Source organism: Rhipicephalus microplus, unplaced genomic scaffold, assembly GCF_043290135.1.
Source record: "Rhipicephalus microplus isolate Deutch F79 unplaced genomic scaffold, USDA_Rmic scaffold_204, whole genome shotgun sequence".
Taxonomy (NCBI): domain Eukaryota; kingdom Metazoa; phylum Arthropoda; class Arachnida; order Ixodida; family Ixodidae; genus Rhipicephalus; species Rhipicephalus microplus.
The window spans coordinates 298,727-305,591 of NW_027464775.1; the positions used below are offsets into that span (position 1 = coordinate 298,727).

Genomic DNA, 6,865 nt, shown 5'->3' on the forward strand with positions numbered 1-6,865 from the left:
CAGACCCGCTAATCGCGACGAGCGCGACGTGGCCGTGCCGCCTTTCCCTCGGCAGCAAGCAAAACGCCTGGCAACGTCGACGCTCCCCTAACCGCGATCTCGCACCGTGTTTCGTGTGGCAAATTCAAAAGCCGGCCGGCGCTGCTGCAACCATTACGGTCGGTACGCATACGCCGCGGAGGGCGGGACGGTCATCGGAGCGTGCGGTTCCTCCATCGAGTACTGCGCACCTCGGCCGTCGCATCGCCGTGCCATGACCGGCCGCGCGTCAACGCGAACCGGTGCCAGCGAGATCCCTCGCCTGCAAGAACCGACCGGCAGCCTCCGTCACCCGAGGACGCGGAGGCGCTTGCCGCGGACGGCGGGACGGTATGCACTGGTGCACAGCGGACCCGTCACATCGCCAGTTCCTTGACCGACCGCCGACGCTTGTGCCGTTCCTCTCGTACTTGGCAGTCGCCGCGCGATTGTCGGGTCTCGTTCTTGCACGCTCGAACGGTCGGGAGGGCACTCGGCTGGCGTTTCGGGAACGCGCAGCCTCGCCTTCTACCGACGTAACCACGACTCGCCGTTCGCGCTCCGCCGCTCCTGTTTACAGTACTAGGCGGTCCCGCAGCGGTCGGGTCGCGCATTTCGAGCGCTTCGAGCCACGGTGCTGTGGCGGGTCGAAAGCCGACCTATGAGTGCGTTGCGCCGTTTGTACCCGCGTCCGCCACCTGGCCGACCGTCCAAGGTCGCGGTGTTGGCGTCCGCTGGGCGCAACAATTTGTCACGGGGTGCCGCTCCACATTCAGGCAGCCCCGTGGGGAAAAGCCGACCCCGCGTCCAAACGGGGTCAGCGGCAGAAAGTGTCGGGCGCAGACGCAGCTGAGGCGCTCACCCTTCACAATCCGTTAATGATCCTTCCGCAGGTTCACCTACGGAAACCTTGTTACGACTTTTACTTCCTCTAAATGATCAAGTTTGGTCATCTTTCCAACAGACCGGCGCAACCGAAAGGCCGCGCCGGACATCGGTCCGAAGACCTCACTAAATCATTCAATCGGTAGTAGCGACGGGCGGTGTGTACAAAGGGCAGGGACGTAATCAACGCGAGCTTATGACTCGCGCTTACTGGGAATTCCTCGTTCAAGGGGAACAATTGCAAGCCCCTATCCCAATCACGAAAGAAGTTCCACGGGTTACCCAGTCTTTTCAGACAGGGATAAAGACACGCTGCTTCCTTCAGTGTAGCGCGCGTGCGGCCCCGGACATCTAAGGGCATCACAGACCTGTTATTGCTCTGTTTCGTGCGGCTAGGAGCCGCTTGTCCCTCTAAGAAGGTTGTAAGGTGCTGGGAACCCCGCACCTATTTAATAGGCTAGAGTCTCGTTCGTTATCGGAATTAACCAGACAAATCGCTCCACCAACTAAGAACGGCCATGCACCACCATCCACCGAATCAAGAAAGAGCTCTCAATCTGTCAATCCTCCCAGTGTCCGGGCCGGGTAAGTTTTCCCGTGTTGAGTCAAATTAAGCCGCAGGCTCCACTCCTGGTGGTGCCCTTCCGTCAATTCCTTTAAGTTTCAGCTTTGCAACCATACTTCCCCCGGAACCCAAATACTTTGGTTTCCCGGAAGCTGCCCGCCGAGTCATTTGAGTAACTCAGGCGGATCGCTGGTTGGCATCGTTTATGGTCAGAACTAGGGCGGTATCTGATCGCCTTCGAACCTCTGACTTTCGTTCTTGATCAATGAAAACATTCTTGGCAAATGCTTTCGCAGTAGTTCGTCTTGCGACGGTCCAAGAATTTCACCTCTAGCGCCGCAATACGAATGCCCCCGTCCGTCCCTCTTAATCATTACCTCGTATTCCAAAAACCAACAGAACAGAAACGAGGTCTTGTTCTATTATTCCATGCAAGTTTATTCAGGCGACTCGCCTGCGTTGAGCACTCTAATTTTTTCAAAGTAAAAGCACCGGCCATCTCGAGGCACACAATGAAGTGCACCAAGAAAGAACCGGCATGATGTTCAGTCCGAGCCGTCGCATCGGGTAGATGCACTACTCGTCTGGAACTGAGATCCAACTACGAGCTTTTTAACCGCAGCAGCTTTAGTATACGCTATTGGAGCTGGAATTACCGCGGCTGCTGGCACCAGACTTGCCCTCCAATTGATCCTCGTTAAAGGATTTAGAGTGTACTCATTTCAATTATGGGGCCTCAAAAGAGTCCCGTATTGTTATTTTTCGTCACTACCTCCCCGTGCCGGGAGTGGGTAATTTGCGCGCCTGCTGCCTTCCTTGGATGTGGTAGCCGTTTCTCAGGCTCCCTCTCCGGAATCGAACCCTGATTCTCCGTTACCCGTAACAACCATGGTAAGCAAGTAACCTACCATCGAAAGTTGATAAGGCAGACACTTGAAAGAAACGTCGCCGGCTCGTGGCCATGCGATCAGCACAAAGTTATCCAGAGTCACCACACAATACGGGCCGAAACCCGATCGATCTTGGTCTAATAAAAGCACCCGTTACCCAAAGGGCTCCAGGCTCACTGCATGTATTAGCTCTAGAATTGCCACAGTTATCCAAGTAGGAAGAAACGATCTAAGGAACCATAACTGATTTAATGAGCCATTCGCGGTTTCGCCTTATTTCGGCATGTACTTAGACATGCATGGCTTAATCTTTGAGACAAGCATATGATTACTGGCAGGATCAACCAGGTAATCGTTCGACTGCGCGTCCGTCCTCGCCTTCGGCGGGCCGGACGCAGTCTGTGTGCGGCGGAGGCCACCTTCAGGCGCCCCAACACGCTTATTTTGCACTCCGAGATGACGGCGTTCGAGCTCGCTACGGCACAACCTTCCCGAAAGACGAGTGGGAGCCGTGCGGCAAGAAGCACGTTCATGCTCGCTCTTTTTCGTTGCATCGACTCGGTCGCGCCGTGCGGGTTGCCCAAGCCCGCTGCACTGTCGGTGGACCGGCCGGAACTAGCAACGGAGCCGAGACTGCAAAGCCGCCAGACGACGGGTCACGCCCGCGTCTTCGGCGCTTTCGCATCTGAATCGCCCGAGGACGACACGGAACACACCTCGATATCGTGGTAAAACGGCACCGTCCGACAACCAGCCCCTAACGCATCAAGCGGATGAGGCTGCAGACGACTGCCGTGGATTCCCCTGGAGCAGACCCGAGGACACGCTTGACGAGGCCGAAGCCCGCCGCATATCAGACACCCGGTCGCTTTCGCGTACGCCGCTCACGAGAACCCCCACATAATAGCAGCGATAAGTACCCAGACCTCCTTGGGCACTAATACGAGCGTACTCGAGAAAATTTCACCGCGGGTGTGCCCCGAAACGTGTGGCACGTTGAGCGTGCCACAAGTCTACGTCGCTCTCAAACCCGCCGAGGTCGTAGAATTTGCGACCCTACTCACGAAATTCCCACCGAGGATACGGCCGCAAACGTACCGCACCTTGGGTAGGCCACGAGTTTGTGCAACACTACGCTGACGGCACAGCACCGAGGTCGTGCGCGCACGCACGGGAAAATTCCGCCGCGGTTTCTGCCGAAAACGTGAGGCACCACGACTCTCCGCAAGTTCGCGTCGACTGCGAAAGACCGAAGTCGTGAACGACGTGTCCGCTACTCGCCGCCGACACGCTGGACACCAAACGTACAACGACTCGACGGCGTCGTAGAGGCCCACGACGCGGTTTTCCTTAACGACGTCTCGGCGTGGCACCGACAGGTTAGAACGGCCGACCAACGTTCCCTGTCCGCCGTTCGGCTCAGTCGAAGGGCTCGGCGACTTCGGCAACGCTGCGAAGCCGCACGGTGACGCACGCCATGTCCCCATTTTTTTTTTCTTTCTGCGTCTGCCGGGGTGCCCCTATAATAGCAGCGATAAGCACCCAGACCGCCGTGGGTCGCTCGCCCCGGCTGACGTGGTTTTTCGTACTCCTGCGGCGGTCGCCGTCAAGCACGTCCAAATACGCTACTTTCGTGGGCGCATTCACGCTCTTTCGCTTCGCCGGAGTGCCAGCACTCACTCTGCCAAAAACGGCGAACATCCGAGCGGCGGTTCCCACTTTTGCGTCGGCGTCGCAAACCCCGCCCCGGCAGACGAGGTTTGCCGTACTCGTGCGACGGTGGCCGGCGGGCACGTCGAAAGACGCCGATATCGTGCGCGAATTGGCGCACCTTGGCTTCACCGGAGTGCCGCCACTGACTCCTCCAAAAACGGCGAAGATCCGAGCGGCGCTTCCCACTTTCGCATCGGCGTCCCGAACTCCGCCCCGGCTGACGCGGTTTACCGTACTCGTGCGACGGTCGCCGGCGAGCACGTGGAAAGACGCCGATATCGTGCCCGAATCGGCTCCGTTCGGCTTCGCCGGAGTGCCAGCACTGGCTCGGCGAAAGACGACGAACATCCGAGCGACGGTTCTCACTATTGCGTACGCGTCGCAAACCCCGCCCCGGCAGACGCACTTTGCCGTACTCGTGCGACGGTCGCCGGCGAGCACGTAGAAAGACGCCGATATCGTGCCGGAATCGGCCCCGTTTGGCTTCGCCGGAGTGCCAGCACTCACTCGGCCACAAACGGCGAACATCCGAGCGGCGGTTCCCACTTAGCCGTCGGCGTCCCGAACTCCGCCCCGGCAGACGCGGTTGCCGAGCTCGTGCGACTAGCGACCGCGAAGCCGTCTCGCGACGCCGCTTTCGTGCGCGGCTCCCACTGCGACCTGGGTCACCCGAGGTCGACGAGCAAAAAAGAATGTCGAAAAAAATTTTTTTTTTTTTTTTGCGTCTGCCGGGGTGCCCCTATAATAGCAGCGATAAGCACCCAGACCGCCATGGGTCGCTCGCCCCGGCTGACGTGGTTTTTCGTTTTCCTGCGGTGGTCGTCGTCAAGCACGTCCAAACACGCCACTTTCGTGGGCGCATTCGCGCTCTTTCGCTTCGCCGGAGTGCCAGCACTCACTCTGCCAAAAACGGCGAACATCCTAGTGGCGGTTCCCACTTTTGCGTCGGCGTCGCCAACCCCGCCCCGGCATACGCGGTTTGCCGTACTCGTGCGGCGGTGGCCGGCGGGCACGTCGAAAGACACCGATATCGTGCGCGAGTCGATGCTTCTTGGTCTCGCAGGAGGGCCGCCACTCACTCCTGCAAAAACGGCGAAGATCCGAGCGGCGCTTCCCACTTTTTCGTCGGCATCGCAAACCTCGCCCCGGCAGACGCGCTTTGCCGTACTCGTGCGACGGTCGCCGGCGAGCACGTCGAAATACGCCGATATCGTGCCCGAATCGGCCCCGTTTCGCTTCGCCGGAGTGCCAGCACTCACTCGGCCAAAAACGGCGAACATCCGAGCAGCGGTACCCACTTAGCCGTCGGCATCCCGAACTCCGCGCCGGCTGACGCGGTTGCCGAGCTCGTGCGACTAGCGACCGCGAACGCGTCTCGCGACGCCGCTTTCGTGCGCGGCTCCCATTGCGACCTGGGTTACCCGAGCTCGACCAGCAAAAAAGAAGGTCGAAAAAAAATTTTTTTTTTCTGCGTCTGCCGGGGTGCCCCTATAATAGCAGCGATAAGCACCCAGACCGCCGTGGGTCGCTCGCCCCGGCTGACGTGGTTTTTCGTACTCCTGCAGCGGTCGCCGTCAAGCACGTCCAAATACGCCACTTTCGTGGGCGCTTTCGCGCTCTTTCGCGTCGCCGGTGTGCCAGCACTCACTCTGCCAAAAACGGCCAACATCCGAGCGGCGGTTCCCACTTTTGCGTCGGCGTCGTAAACCCCGCCCCGGCAGACGCGGTTTGCCCTACTCGTGCGACGGTCGCCGGCGAGCGCGTCGAAAGACGCCGATATCGTGCGCTAATTGGCGCTCCTTGGCTTCTCCGGAGTGCCGCCACTCACTCCTCCAAAAACGGCGAAGATCCGAGCGGCGTTCTCCACTTTCGCATCGGCGTCCCGAACTCCGCCCGGGCTGACGCGGTTTACCGTACTCGTGCGACGGTCGCCGCCGGGCACGTCGAAAGACGCCGATATCGTGCCGTAATCGGCCCCGTTTGGCTTCGCCCGAGTGCCAGCACTCACTCGGCCAAAAACGGCGAACATCCGAGCAGCGTTTCCCACTTTCGCATCGGCGTCCCGAAGCCCGCCCCGGCAGACGCGGTTTGCCCTACTCGAGCGACGGTCGCCGGCGATCACGTCGAAAGGCGCCGAATTCGTGCACGAATCGATGCTTCTTGGTCTCGCAGGAGGGCCGCCACTCACTCCTGCAAAAACGGCGAAGATCCGAGTTGCGCTTCCCACTTTTTCGTCGGCGTCCCGAACTACGCCCCGGCTGACGCGGTTTACCGTACTCGTGCGACGGTCGCCGGCGGGCACTTCAAAATACGCCGATTTCGTGGGCGCATTCACGCTGTTTCGCTTCCCCGGAGTGCCAACACTCACTCTGCCGAAAGCGGCGATCATCCGAGCGGCGGTTCCCACTTTTGCGTCGGCTTCGCAAACGGCGCCCCGGCAGACGCGCTCGTGCGACGTACTCGTGCGACGGTCGCCGGCGAGCACGTCGAAAGACGCCGATATCGTGCTCGAATCGACCCCGTTTCGCTTCGCCGGAGTGCTGCCAGTCACGGCGCAGAAAACGGCGAACAAGTGTTTTTTTTTTTTTTTTTCCTAGAATTTGTGTTATAGAAGGCACATTTGATATCGGACGATAATTTTCAACTTTATCACGCGCACCGATTTTCGTGTAGAGGTTTGCAAGTTTATGGGAATTTCTCCACTTGGAATAATGCGATTTAGTAGTACTACGAGAACTTCATGGATGTACTCAAGGGTACGGGGCAAGTCAGTTACGTCAACACCTGCAGATTT

At 59.1% G+C, this 6,865-nt stretch overlaps 1 non-coding gene across 1 annotated transcript; it reads right to left on the reverse strand.

Annotated features, from left to right (window-relative positions):
• Positions 1 to 894: 894 nt before the first annotated feature.
• Positions 895 to 2,709, reverse strand: LOC142792112 (small subunit ribosomal RNA). The gene has a single exon (XR_012890665.1). It is a non-coding gene; the product is annotated as a small subunit ribosomal RNA (ribosomal RNA).
• Positions 2,710 to 6,865: the final 4,156 nt, after the last annotated feature.